This window comes from Budorcas taxicolor, chromosome 9 (genome assembly GCF_023091745.1).
Source record: "Budorcas taxicolor isolate Tak-1 chromosome 9, Takin1.1, whole genome shotgun sequence".
NCBI lineage: Eukaryota > Metazoa > Chordata > Mammalia > Artiodactyla > Bovidae > Budorcas > Budorcas taxicolor.
The window spans coordinates 47,488,973-47,504,802 of NC_068918.1; positions in this window are offsets into that span (position 1 = coordinate 47,488,973).

Sequence of the window (15,830 nt, forward strand, 5' to 3'; positions counted from 1 at the left end):
AAACACAAAGCTCCTTGATTCGTGAAGCAAGTAGTTTCACTAACTGAAGGCTCTATCAGAGATTTTTTGTTTGTTTGTTTAACATAGCTGAAATCTAGGTCTTGTTATTTTTCACCTTTCTGTCCTGCCCTGCCATATATGAATCATAGGATAAGCTTATCTATCCTTTCTGTAGTCAAATAAATTGATTTCTTTGAAGCAGAAAAGCTTAATAGTGCATGGAAAGCATTTTGGTCTAGTCAGGAATGCTTCTTTTACCAAATGGAATAATGACAATAATCTCAAAAGTTACTCGAAAGAGTACACATTTTATTCTAAGTACTTTACATATATTAATCCATTTAATTCTCACAAAATTCCTGTGAGTTAGATATTATTATTTACTATAGTTGCAATTTATCACGTGAGGGAATTTAGACACAGAGTGATGAAGATATCTGTTTGGTATAGAGCTACTTAGGGGAGAAGTGAGATATTATTAAAAATTTGTCCAAATTAAAATATACTTTGAAACAAAACCAACAATCTCATGTATCTAAGGTAAAAGACAATAACAGTTGATTGTTCTGCCACACTTGATGATTTTTTTGGTGAGTGGGGTGTTACAAGTCCTACTGAGTACAAGAAGGCATAAGTTAGATAACAAGCTAGCATAGTAAAAAAAATGAAACATTTTATTAAAGAATGAGATTAAAGGAGAAGAAAATATTTAAATAACATGTCTTTGATAGTTCTGAAAAATATTTGTATTAATCAGTTGTAATCAAGGAAGCATACAGTAGAAAACGTACATGAACAAGGCTTCAGAAAGCAACCTTGGCATTTTGTTGTGATCAAGCAAATGTGCAGGTATAAGCATGATTGATTTTTAAATACAGTTCTTACAGTTTGGTCCCTTATATATAACACTCAAGCAAATGTTAAGTTCATATACTTATCCTTCATATTTGCCTAGTCTCCTAATTGTTTGAGTAGATAGTAAAAGCCCAAGGATTAAATGATTTCATAACCTAAATATATTAATCTTTCAAATATGTTGGAAAACTAATAAAGAAAAATAAAGATAAAAGTGTTGTTTATCGAATAAGCATGCTGTTTTCTACATATGAGATCATTTTAGAAATTGACAATTTTTAACCCACTATCAATAAATATTGATTTTTCTCATACTGAGTATATATCATACTAATCCATTCAGACTCTTCTTGAGTCTCAGCAATAATCAAAACCAAATATTGTCAGTGCATATTGGTAGTCATAATAAATGGGTAATAGACCCAGAAAAATTTAATTCCTAGCTTTAGCTTCAACATTGTCATGCTAACTTGCTAAAACTATGATTGTAAAATATAAACATTATGAAAATGCACTGTTTATTCACTGTTGACACTTCTATTTAACATTTCTTATGTATCTGCTACATTATAGATATAGATTCCTATTTCACTATAATAGAAATATAGATTGGTAGATAAATAGATAATTCAGTGAATGCTTAAAAATCATTGATCTTTATTATGTATAAATGTTTTAATAAATAAAAAGGATACTATGAGTAAAACAAATTGGTTAAGCTATTCTAAAACAATATTTATGCTCAAATCCTTCTTTTGAATAACTTTGACTCATAGCTATCAGTAACCATGTTTTCCACACAATGGTTTCCTCTTTGTTATCAAAGGTATTCCCTAACAGAGTATTCTTTTATTGTCTTGAGAACTTTATTCCAAATCTTTGGCACCTGTTCTGCAGTTTAATGTGCCTGTGAAGGCAAAGGCAGCCATGTCACAGCTGCTGCCATCAACATCCTGATTTAGAATGTCAGAATATGAACAAGTAGACATCTAGTGGTGAAGTGCCCCAGAAAAGCTTATTATATTCAGAAAAGCTTTTGCTGCATATGTTATGATTATATAGCAACTTTAAGTAAACACATTTCAGCAAATATTTAAGTCAATATATATGTTTTGGAGTAGGTTTACATGTGTTATGGTTATAAAGACAGGTGATTTGATTTCAGTGTTTCTGATAATATCTGTTTCTTAATTTCTATTTACCACTGGTCTAATACAGGCATTTTAAGCTGTTTATGATCAGATTACTTTTTATTTTGTATCTAGCTATTAATAAACATTGCCATTAAAAGTTAGGAGAATAATCTCTAAACATTCTATTATTTAAAAAGCATTAACTTATAAAATTGAAGGAAATTTATAAAATTGAGGGGCAGGTCCACAATTTTTATTTCTGTTGGGTACATTTAACAAAGATGGGCTAATCCAGTAACCACAATTTATGTAAGCAAAGTCTCTCACTTTTTAATGGGAAAAACTTAAAATAGCATGCTTTCTTATACTTTTCTTTAATTGTGAAGTACCACAAAATACACTATTTACTCTGCCCTTAACCTGAGGTCAATAGTTAGAAATATGATATAGAGTATTATTAGTAAGGACATAAACAAAGGATGTGGGAATAAGTTTCATGACTCCCTCAATTATTTAAACCCTTACTTCTGAAATATATGCATATTTAGCTATGTGTGTGCCTGCTAAGTCACTTTAGTCATGTCTGACACTCTAAGACCCTATGGAGGAGCCCACCAGGCTCCTCTGCCCATGGGATTCTCCAGGCAAGAATATTGGAGTGGCTTACCACGCCCTTCTCCACGGGATCTTCCCTACCCAAGAATCAAACCCACTTTTCTTATGTCACTCACATTGGCAGACGGATGGCTTCTTTACCAGTAGCACCACCTGGGAAACCCATATTCAACTATAGCTAAGCATTTACTCCTTAAGGCTGAGACTGTTGGAAAGACTAGATCAGGCTCCTCCATCCATGGGATTTCCCAGGCAAGAGTACTGCCATTGCCTTCTCCGAAGCATTTGCTCCTTAAGGCTGAGACTGATGGAAAGACTAGATAGATGATACATGATAGGTAACAAACAGGTAAAATTCTTCAGGGTTTTGTTTAGACAGGTAACACGATGTCATACGTTATTGAAATAACTGGCATAAAGGCTTTAAAAAATGCCAAATATGTAAGAGGTACTATTCACTGTAACCTAGCAGAATAAATTTTAAAATATAAAAATAACAATGGCAAGAACAGCAGCATGATAAATATTTCAAAGACAACACATAAAAATAAAAGACTGCAGGATATATAACAAATAGTTGAGTATTTTTGGATTATAAAATAGTGGATTAGGGATTTTCCTAATTAATGTTGTATTGTGATATTACAATACACTTTTGCAATGTGCTGCCTTTTCTTTAAGAACTCAGTACATGAGGATACAGTACTTATATGTTCTAAAAATTTCACCCACAGAAAATATTATTAATATTATCTGAGTGCTAATGAGCTTTAATGTATTTTTAAGTATTTTAATAAAAATTGTACACATTTTGAATACATTCTATGTAGCTTGTTTCCTTTTCCAAGTGGAAAATTTATGAACTCTTCAACAGAATTTTGGTACAAATTCTATTTAGATTGATAACCAGTTCAGAAGATAAGACAAATCGATGCTTTGAATAAACATACTAGGTCATTTTATTCATTACTTCTCCTTAGTCTCCTTAAAGAACTGTAATTGATTTCCTCTCAATATTTTACTCATCATGAGAGTAAATCTAATATTTTTAAAAGTATATATGTTTGAGTAATATATTTTTCTTTTCCTGTATGGCTCACATAATTAAAAATACTTATCATTTTAGGTCTCTAAAAATATATTTTTTTAATTCACATACCATTAAAAAATTGCCAATATTTTTCAGGAAAAACCCCAGTTGAATATTTAAATTGTTATTTCAAATGTTACGTGAAATAATAGTAATATTAATTTTAAAATTTCATTTACTAAAATAAATTATATATTTAGGGCAGTATATCATTCTAAGCATCAAGGTGGCTTTTGCTAACTAAACTACGAATTAAATATGATGAGTTATTTCTGGCTCTGTTAAATTCAGTAACGTGACAAAATGTTTAACTTGTGTACTTATATTACAGAAATGTAAGTAAATAGGAAATTAAATATAAAATGAGCAAACAATCACTAATTATTAATCTTGATAATAGATGCCCAAAGATCCAACTAAAATTGTATGAACAGTTTCCAACAGCTTTATCAAAACCAAAGGGAGGTCACAAATTGAGAAAGATTATAGCTGAGATGGAAAGAAAAATCAGGCTCTAACACCAGATGCCAGTTTCATTAAAGTAAAAGCTCTTGAAATATTGAGAAATCTGCTGATAAAAATACTCAAATCTACCAAATAATTGGGTCAAAAAACAGTGTCCATAGGATATGCAGACTGTGGGTAAGTGAGGTGGGAAATGTACTCGGATATGTTGGGAGACAGTGTGATTCGAAATATGAAAGGAAATGAAAAATCAAACAAAACAGACTAAGCCTCCACTCTCCTTTCTTTCAAAAGGAAGCCTGGCATGACAGAGTTTATTTCACTTTTGGCCAAGGAAATTGTCCCTTTAAGCTATGGGAATGAATTGTCTCTTTTTAACCGCCTTTTCTCCCTGCAGTACATAATCACTGTCTGTCACACTTTGATGTCATAATCATCCGCTGAAGCTTCACCGTTAAAGAGTAAATCTGCTTAACTCACAAAAAAAGGAGGAAAATTGCACAGAGGCACTTGCTTCCCTTGCCTCAATGGCAGCCCATTTGAATTACAGAAGTGCAGTATTATGTCACTTTGGTATTACGGGTGCCATTTCAAAAGGCAAAAGCCTATTTTTAAAACTATATCTTAATCAGTTCAAATAGAAACAGCAACTATTTGCCGTTAAATGAACATAGTGCTTGTGTGAAAGTGCGTAGGTAGGGGTGTGTATGTGTGTGTGTGTGTCTGTATATGAGCGTCCATGTGTGCATGCGTGAGCAGCATGAAAAAAGCATTAAACAGCTGAGGAATGTTAGTGTATCTGCAAGCTGCCACTTACCAAAGGCGAGGAACTCAACTTTGCATCTAAGCTTCCTTATCTGAAGAAATATTTTATATTACTTATTCAGTCCTGAGGGATATTTCACAACTTATCCTCTTCACATCAGATGAAAAAATAATTCAATTAACCTTGTAAAATAAATTGGAAATTTTTATCAACGATTATTTTTATGAGGAACCAATGTTATTTTTTAATCTGATGTTTATTAAAAATAAAAACTTGAATATTTATTTATTCTTTATATTGTTTAAACTGAAGATTGAATAATTTGTATTTACAAAGAATCTGTGGTATAGTTATGATCGGAACAATATCAGTATAGATATAAAGGCATTTTTTTTTCATTTTTTGTTATCTACTACCATTCTGCAGCTGAATGTCATGTTAAAAAGTTCACAATTTTAAGAAAAAAACTGGGTTTTCACACAAATGGTCCATATCATCTCTTCTGCAAGCATTTTTCAGTTAGAGTCTTGGTTTTCTTTTGAGTTATTTTCTCCAATAAGAATAAAAAGAAACTTAAAGATAAAAATTCCACTTCATCACTTTCATGTCAGTAACATTTTGTTGCATTATGATGACTATATATTTATTAAAGAAATCCCACAGAAAATTGTATCAGTCTACGCTGTGTATAAAATACTATAAGTTTACCCTATTTGGAACAGGGCATTTGAACCTCTGCGTAAGTTGTTCCTTGCTGCTGCCTGTGCTCTTACCTTTTTAATAATAATAAAGAACTCCTCAAAAAAGACATGTCTTTTCAAAGATTATTTTAAATCAACTTCTACAATAAAATACTAAAAATTCACTAATTGTTTTATATTGTGAGATTTTTTTAAAAGCAGTAGATTGAATGCTGCCTTGGCTGCTCAATGTTTATTTCATATGAAATGAATAATCCTAGGTTAATTTTCAATCCTTTAGAAAGGTGATGAATTCTTTTCAATGTAAATTTTCTTGAATTAATGAATTTTAGTACTGTGATTTCTCTTACTATAGCATCTCTAGCTGTCATTTCTTTGCACACAATGTAAGAAGATATTTTGATCCCCAGTCTTCAAATTTCCTCAGTTTTATGACTTAAACTTGGTTAGGACACTTGCCTTAATATAGTAGATATAGGTGATTGCTTTACATTGTCATTATTATGGAAATATTTATATTTATTATTCAATAGCAAAACAATCCAAACAAAACACTAAAATATAAAATATTCTCTAACCATCTTTATATCTGTCATAAAACAGTCAAATTCATTGAATGCATTTCAACCTAACTGTTCCTTTGTTCATGAAATCTATGATCTTGGGGTTTCTAATTACAACTTTTAAATTACAAATTTAGGCGATTCTCTCAGAAACAAGAAAGCTACAGTAAGAAAATGGGATCTTTCTTATCATAAAATGAGGACAAATTGCTTTCATAACTTGAACAATGGAAGCAGTATGAGCTTTACTGGACATAATTTATCAGGTTTTGCTTTTTCTTGCATGTGATACCATGATAAATTTTGAAAGTTTGCTGATGGATAAATCTTTTAAAAAGGAAACTTTAAATCATAAATGTATAGGGATCCAACTCCACTGTAAGACTGTCCACTCTTTCTTCATACCAAAAGGAGATGCTATTCACTAACAGGAGAAAGGCTTGACACAACAAATAGTGTGAATCACTGTTCACCCAGGGCTTGTGCAGCTGTACAGGCAAAGTCTCCATAAATCAGGACCTATGGGACTTTCTTCCTTCCCTTTGTCTCCACTCCTTTGGGGGAGTATACAATCAGAGTGGCAAAACAGCCTACACTGTATGTAAAACTGCCTAGTTTTGTATGCTGTACCAAGTCCCTCATCTCTCAGCTCAACCTGGCTCATGAAGACAGGGTTCTTGCATATTTATTAAAAGTGAATTTTTGTAATGAAGTCAAATTTGGAAATTAATATTGGCACCAGCATAATTCCCTTAAATAAAATTCATGTAAATGTTTAGCAATTTAAAAGCCACACTGTTCTTAATATGGGACTACTAGTTAGTACTAGTTTTTCAGTGGACTGACACTTGAGATGGAAAAAAAATCATGGTAAATAGAGTCTATCTGTCTATCTATTGGTATTTATATCTATCTGCTATATTTATGTAGAAAATAATGCAGTTGATAGAGGTGTAAAGCCTCTGTTTACAAGAATGTGTGTGTGTGTGTGTGTGTGTGTGTGTGTGTGTGTGTGTATGGATGTGAAAGCCAATCAGAGGAGTGATGATTACATGAAGGCTCTAACATTGTTAACCATTGTTGACAGAGAATTATTTTCTAGAATAAGTTGCAACTTGCAGGCAGGAAAGTAGTGATCTTAAATGTCATATCAAGCATTTTGCCACTGAAATTCATGATGAGAGAAGTGACATGACTGTTCCTGAACTTTAGAGAGACACATCTGGAGGCAGTTTGGATAATGGCTTGAGAAATTAATAAGGAGGATGCAGGGAAGCTAGCAAGAAACTAAAAGCAAACATTCCTGAGTTAGGAATTCTGCAGTAAAAATGAGGTGAAATCAGCAAAATTAAGGACATTTTGTAGGATGCATTGAATACATTTAAGGACAAGTTAAAAGTCAGTTGTGCTTAGGTGGGGGGAGGATTATTTTTATTTCTTGGTTGATTAGTTTGTTTTCCCCAAATTCAAGGATTTTGGATATAGAAAACATATATTGTACTGAGTTCTTTAAGCTTTCTGGCTTGGATGACTTGGAGGAGAGTGATGGTGACTGAGACACAGGTACAGGAGGAAGAGTTATGTTAGAAAAAACCAAGAAAATAGTTTTAGAAATGTGAATCAGTTATTCCATTCAGTAACATAGAGTTAGCAATCAAACATGTCTAACATTTTTATATTATTTTGTTTTTTGCATCTTGTTTCTTCATAGTGCTGGTGTCAAGCTACTCACCAGCCAGTGGAGGGACCCTTCTCTCTGGTAACACCATATTACTACCATGCTGATCCCACTCCCACACGGCAATTTCATTCTCTAAATGATTATTTACAGACTTCCAAATATTTTTATTTTCCTGTACGGTGAAATTCTGTTCATCCTCTGAGTCCCTGATCAAGTGTCCTCTTTGAAATAGTGTCCCCCCCGACTCCCTTCACCTCCATTTCACGGTCTTGACTCACACTGCTGCCAGAGCACTAACTCTTCTTGTGTTGAAAGGAAGGGTTTTTCAATCCTTTTCTCCATTGCTGCTCCAAAGATGGGTAGATAGTGAGGATTTTAAGAATAGAGGCTGTATCTTACTTACACCTGCATCTCTGAAACTCAGTATCCATGAAAAGATCTTAGTAACTGTCCATTACATTGAATTAAATTAATGAAATATGCTACCTGTTAGCCAAACACATTGCAGATAAATTAAAAATTCAAATTAAATAAGCTTTCTTCACATGAAAACCATATATCATCAGACATTTCCCTGTGCATTGAAATATAACTATTTCCCTCAAGGATTCTTCTCCTTTATATCATTACCACTGGAATTCCAGAGATTTCTACAAGATTTCCCTTCTATTTTGAAGTCCTTATGAGGAGGGCCTTATGTTTTCATGTTCAACTCTGTATCTTTTCTTTAGTGATTTAAGTCCTTATCTCACATAATCTCCTGTATGTTCCCTGTCTTTCAAATGCTTTGGAGGTGGACATACAACTGGACTGTAGTTGAGTTTCACAAAATACATCTCCATCATCAAATATATGTATATACATGTGGTGAACTTTATAGAGGAGGTGTGAGGCTCAAATAGGGTACTGATTTTATAGATAGAATGTACTTCAGTCTAATATTTGACATTACGCATAGTTTTCCTAAAACTATCATCTATCATTTCTCAGTGATTTTTTTTTTTTTTTGGTCATTTCCTGACACATTGTTTCTGGCTCCATACGCTCACCTTACTGACTCCCTGATGGCTTTCTCCTCTTTCTGTTCCATTACCTCCCTTCACATTCTTCCACCTTAGTTACTCAAAATGATCCAGCTGTAACCAGTACTACTTTAATCTCTCTGTCCACCCTTTGCTGCTCAAATTCACTCAAGAAGTGATAGACATAGATGTCAGGGTTTTCTCTCTCTGTGATATCTCTATATCAAAATTATATCTTCTTTAGTAAAACTGGAAGTGAAATAAATTTGTTGCAAAATTAGCCTAAAAATTTGTTTCCTTAGTATAGTAAAATTATAAGAACAGTAAGTCTTCCTGTATCTTACAGTAGTACAGCTTACAGTTTATAGTCTTATATTCTCTGACAATTAATCTCAGTATGTATTTTCTTCTTTAGTATCTCCTTGGCTTTTTTCTATAGGTTATTCATAGAACAAGTTTTTATTTCTACTCTCAAAACCCTGAATATGGGAAGAAAATGAATCACTATTTTTACTAACTTTGAAGATTACCTTGTATTCCTCCTTTTGCCATTATACATTCACTTACATATTCACTTTCAACTAAGTTTAAATATCTTTTTGCCTTGATCTTACTTCTATCTTCAATATAGAATGAGGACGACAATCTATTATCGACTTGATTTCTTGGCATTATCCTATCCTTAATCTGATTCCCAGTGGTTACTTTTTGTTAAGGTAATTTTGAATTTAAAAAAATTTTGCAATTAAAGTTTGGCAATTCAGTATTTTATGCAATATAAAATGATCTAGACTTTATATCCTAAGCCATCAGGGAAACCTTTCCACTGAGAATCATTATGCTACTTCAAAACCAGAAATTATCTTAAGTTTTCTGTGTTCTATCAGTCTTGTGTTTTATTTTTAATCATTATTAGATCAATATCATCTTTGTGCCTGTTAGACATGTGGTTCACAGCCATACCACTTCTTATACAACATACCACATATTCCAAATCCTGTTTCTTCCCGTACATCTCTAAAACATCATCCAAAACAAATAGTGCTTTCTTCTTCTTTTAAAAACATGTTTTGTCCTGTCCCTGGAGGCGGATACCGTCTCTCACATGATGGGTCTGAAATGTTTTGAGAACAAATGCTATATGAGAAATAATCTTCAGGACACAAAGCTGCAGGGGGCACAGAATTTATTACTAGAATGTGTTTCTGGACCTGGCTGTTCCTCTACCTCTTTCATCCTTGACCCTGGATGGCAGTTGGGCAATGCCGGTGTTTAAGGGATCTATGTGCTTTTATGTTCAGTACAATGGTTCAGTGTCTTAAAGTACTGCCAGGTGTTTTTATTAGTTACTTAAGATACTCTTGTTAATAACTAAGATACTGATGTCAATAATAAAGTAAAAAATATTGAACAAATCAATGGCCGCCAATACAATCATGAAGGAGTATCCAACTAAAAATATGAAGTGTATCGCTTGTGTTATCAAGCTAGAAAGTTTTGAAAAGAGTTCAGCTTAGAAACCTTCATATTTCCACGGGGAGAACCTGACATTTTTCAAAGAGGAGGCATTAAATGAATACATATTGGAATGATTCTTAAAGTTAGAGACATAGAAAAAGTTTAATATCTTGGACAGAGTAAAAAAAGAGACTGATAGCAAAAAATTATTTAGGGGATCACTAATTCTGTTGCTTTCCCTTGGAGGCACCTGATAGAATTATACCTCCTCACTCTCCTGTAGTTAGCTGTGGCCATATCGCTTACTCTGACCAATGAAATCTAAGTGGAAGTAACACAAGTCATTGTCAGATAATAGCTTTCACAGCCCATCTGCAATTTGCCATACACTCTTTTTCCTTCTGGTGTGATGATGAACATTTGAGACACTCACGCTTTCTTACCCTAGGCCTCCAAAGACTTCATTTAGTGAAAAGCCTTGATGCCACATAAAGTCGTGCAGAGTAAGTGAGAAACCATTTTAAGTGGTTGGGGTTTGCTGGTTAGTTATTTCTGCACCGTATCCTAGCCAAGCATGTTAGACATGTTTGTTTTTCCAGCAACTTTGTACAGGACTTTGGATCCAAAATGTTTTCACTTTTTACTTTATATAGATTTTCAAAACAAAACAAAAAAACTTTCCCCAAACCTTGGTGATGGTACATGTTTAAAAAAACTAAAAAGCAGTAAAGTTAAAACTTTCATTATCACTCCATTCACTAATGGACAACATCATAAGGAATCTCCATTTGGAGCAGGAAAGTTTTTTTCTTGTTATAAATTAAAAAAGTTTGGGGAAAAAATCTTCTCTTTCCTTTGAAGACTTATTATATGGCTGAATAAAAATGTTCCAACAAAGCTCATGACAAATATTCATAAGGCATGGAATTGAACAAAAACATGAAAGCTGAGGAAGTAAAAATTTCTTAGTATTTTGAAAAATTGCCACTGGAAATGCTTTATCAGCAACTATAATGTCTAATGAAGAATCCAAGTGAAACATTTCTTACAAGAAGATAATTTTTATATAATTATCTACTTAGAATTTTGAAATTGAATTATGAAACGTTATATAGAATTGACAATTTAGATAAAAAATTGTTTTCTAGGCTTAGGACACTGATTTTGAATTAAAAAATGAAAAATATGTTTCAAAATAAAATTTATCTTCAAGGTCAAATACTCATCCCCTATTTACTTTCAGAAAATTTATTTCAAGTACAATTAAACAGATTATATTTATTTATTCAAAGGAACTTTCAAATTTTAGAGAATTTTTAAATAGGTGTTGACCAAGTTTAGATATAAAACACTGAGCCAAGTGTGATGAAGTGTATAAAATTATATAACATGAAATATAACACCAGTATACTTACTATAAAAATATGGTATCATAGAAATATAAATATTGAAAAAGTAAAGATAGAATGCTATAAGAATTTGAAGAAAAAGAAAGAGAAAAACATTGTTAGCACATATTGTCTTTCCTCAAAGTGATAAATATCTGGACATGCTTAGGAAAACTATATATCCTTAAGTGGTCCAGATCTAAGCTATTTCAGCAGATCTTTTCAAAATTAATGGAATAAAGTAATAATGAAAAGTTAGTAAACATCAAAAATATTAAAAACACCTAGTCTCTTTTTTAATTGCCTGTTCACTCACATTAAATTTTGTGTGATTACTGAGAAATAGGTGCATTTATAACTAACTTTTTCTAGCTATAGTTAATTTGCAGAATTAAGGCAATCCATTCCACAATATGCAACCAAATAAGCTATACAATTTGGAATAAGATAACAAGGGTTTGCCTCATAGCTTAGTTGGTAAAGAAACTTTCTGCCGTGCAGGAGACCAGGGTTCCATTTATGAGTTTTAAGATCCCTTGGAGAAGAAATGGCAACACAGTCCAGTATTCTTGCCTGGAAAATCCCATGGACAGAGGAGCCTGGCAGGGGGCCAGGCAGAGAAGCCATGGGGTCACAAGAGTCCAGCATGACTTAGCAACTAAACCAGCAATAATAATCAACTATCATCTGGTATCTAAGTTCACATGAATGTTGAAATCACTGTTGAATATCCATTTGCATACATGAAAATAGCAATAACAGGACCCTGAACTTGTGTAATTACTTGAAATGTAGTTATTTTTGCATTCTAAAAAACCATCCATACTGCCTAAAAGGGCATATTTAAATCAAAGAAAGTAAAACCAAAAGAATATAATTTTATAGGAAACATGCATTAAAACCCAAGCCACTGTATACATTTTAGTGTTTTCTTTCCTTTTGTTTTAATAGGGATTTTTGCATAACAGCTTTTTAAGGTAATTATTAAAGTTATCCCTATTTCTGTATGAATTCCTTCCATAAATGTATTCAAGAGAATTATTCTTAAAGGCAGAATATACTTTAAGATTGAAAAACATTTGACTGCTGAAGAAAGGTCTTTCATCTCAGTAAAGCAAAGATAAAATGTTATTTCTTGGATTTCTTCATGTCTGTATGTTTAAAGGGCTCAAACATAATGTGATGATGGAGAAAAATGTCCTTTGTCTGGCTACACAGCCTCATTGAAGTTGGCTTGATGCTTTGTAGGCAAAGGTGTGCTGTTAATAATAGTATTGAAATACATCTACCAAACATCCTAGAAGACTGCTACATTTCCTTTTGAGAAGGTGGAAGAAGATCTGGCTATCAACCCAAACTTTATTTGCTAGAGTTTGGGTAGCATTCTAGCAAGTAAGAAATCACTCTATCTGTAGGAACCCTGTTATAAAAAACTTTATTCAGTCTTATTTCAATAGTTTTTCTTGGTAATATGAAGGATGAATTAAGTAGATCACAAAAGACTTTTACTACTCTGAATTACCTGTTTCACCTTGGAAAGCCACACAAAATGAACCTCTTGAGCCTTTTGAAAATGACCTTTTTTTTTCCCCTCAGCAATGATTTATCTTTCCCCTCGAAAATCCGTTTTACAAAAGGGAGTATGATTAAAGGAAGCCAACCAGCACAAACACTTGCTGAAGATCCTGCTTATCTGGAACTCACTTGACAATGTATGTTTTTGGGGTTGGGAATGCTGCAGGTTCAAGGGATAATTCTGCCTTTCAGGCACTTCAATTTATTTCATGCCTGAGCACTGTCATTGTACGCAGACAAGATGAAACGCATCGTTGTGTAAAGAAATTGAAATGGAATCCTACTTGACCCAGCAGGATGGGGCATTATGTTTGACTCAGTAGTGATTCCTGGGATAATATCTAATTCCAGGAGGAAAATTTCTTGATATGGCCACCTGCTGTGAATGGCTTTGTCCAGGGATCACAAGTTGTTCTGGGTGACTAGGCTCAGGACATGCCTAGAAGAATGCAGCTCGTCTCCTGCTGGCATTTAGATCTCTTCATTTTCTCCATGCTTTCTATTCAACAGGAACAAGTGCATGGAATGGGGGGAGGGGGAGGTTGGAGGATATGAAGCACTGCACACACTCCAGCAGCCGTGAGAGTCAAGGCCCGCTTGACCCGAATTTCTTATTTATTTAATTTTTTAGAGAACCATCATTATTTCTTCACAGGGCACTTTTTAATTTTTACACTTCTCAGGCCAGCCCCCTTGCATGTCTTTCTCTGTTCAGTGTGTGTGAAGTATTTACTTTGAAAAGGCTGCACACCAATAGATTAAATAAAATAGCAGCACTCTGTGTCTCACAAGAGGGAATCGTGCAGACAGCTTTATTACTTCTATCAGAGAACAAAGATTTTACCCAGCATGTAGAGGATTATTAGGCCAGAAGCAAATAAATGAAATGTGTGATGTCAAAGCTTCAAATGCGATCAAGAAAAATTGTCTAATTGATTTTGCTGCAATTATGGCTTTTGGAATACAATTCCTCATGTTTTGCTTCTGAACTTTTCTTATCTTAGAATGTCTAAAGATAAAAACCTAGAGACTATAGTTTTAGACTATCCTCTTTCATAATGAAACATTCTTTGGTTCACATGGTAATTATCAACAATTGACAATACATTATTCCCTGTACCCCCCTCCTCCTTTTTTTAAGAATGATGATGCCATGACATTCATTATTCAAATTCAACATTTCTTACCTGGGTCGGTTAAAAGCAAATTCAATGAATAATGGGAAACTTGTCAGTGGGTTTCCACTTTTTTCTCTTATTTTCTTAGTTTCTGTCTGAACATCACCTTGAAATTAGGATTTAGCTCATTTTGCAAACGCACTTTCCATTTCTGTTTTATTTTTGCAAGAAAGCTCTGAGAAGAAAAATAAATGACTGTTTATCTCTCAGGTAAAAGAAATAATTCTTAATAATAAAAATGAATACTTCTAAAAATGTGTGCATGAAAATATATGTATTAATATATGCATCTATATCCACAGTCAGTCAGTTCAGTCGTTCAGTCGTGTCTGACTCTTTGTGACCCCATGAACAAATGTTTAAAATATGACTAACTATATATGATTCATACGCACATACCCTATATAATACAATATACATATCTATATTATATTCTATTTATGTGTTACTTCAAATAATTATATTTTTCTAAGTTTTGTTTAATTGTAAATAATTTTGAAGACTGTGAAATACCAAAAAAAAAAAAAAAAAAAAAACCGAAGGTATTTGGGTAGTATGTGGGAGTAGTTTCTTTACTTCCTTATTAGAAAACCCTAGATTTCAGTCTTTTGGGTTACACAGGAATATATTTCTGTAAATTCATTTAGAAAATCTGAAGTCACTGACCTTGTTAGCCTTCATTCTTTAATAACTGCTTCAAGCTCAGAATGAATGCTACAAATAAAATACAGCAATTGGTCAGAGGTTTGAGAATTTTTAAAATGTCACTATTTTAAAAGGGAGAGTGGCAAAAGTGTAAATGTATTCCTTTTACTAAGCAAATTGTATATGTGCAGCTTAAGGATATAAGGCATATTTTATAAAAATATAATTTTCAAATGATTTACTCTTTTTTCTTAGTTTTTTCTTTCTGATCAGTTTGTAATAGTGGCAATTATGTAGAGTTTTGTGAGAGGAGTTTAGCACAGCAAATGTTTTAACTGGGATGGCTGCTTGTGAGGGTTCAGCCCAAGCAAGCATGATGAGGGGTGATCCACACAGAAGGGTGACCTGACAAGTACTGGAGCAGAGTACTTTAGGGAGAGTTTTCTTGCTGAAGGCAGCTGGGCATGCTGTGTCAGAGCCCAGCTGGGGTGAAGAAGACATGTATAGGTGTGGTAGCCAGTATGGTGTTTTACTGCCTAGGTGGGATAAAAATGGCCTGCCCAGAGGGGAAGAGATACAATGCAGCATAGGATATCAAAAATCAAGCAGAGGAAGGAGGACTTCTGAGTAAGAGAAGAGTCAGGTACAGGATTTCAGAGCCTATGAATGTGAGAAGGTTGTTTGTAGGAAGAATG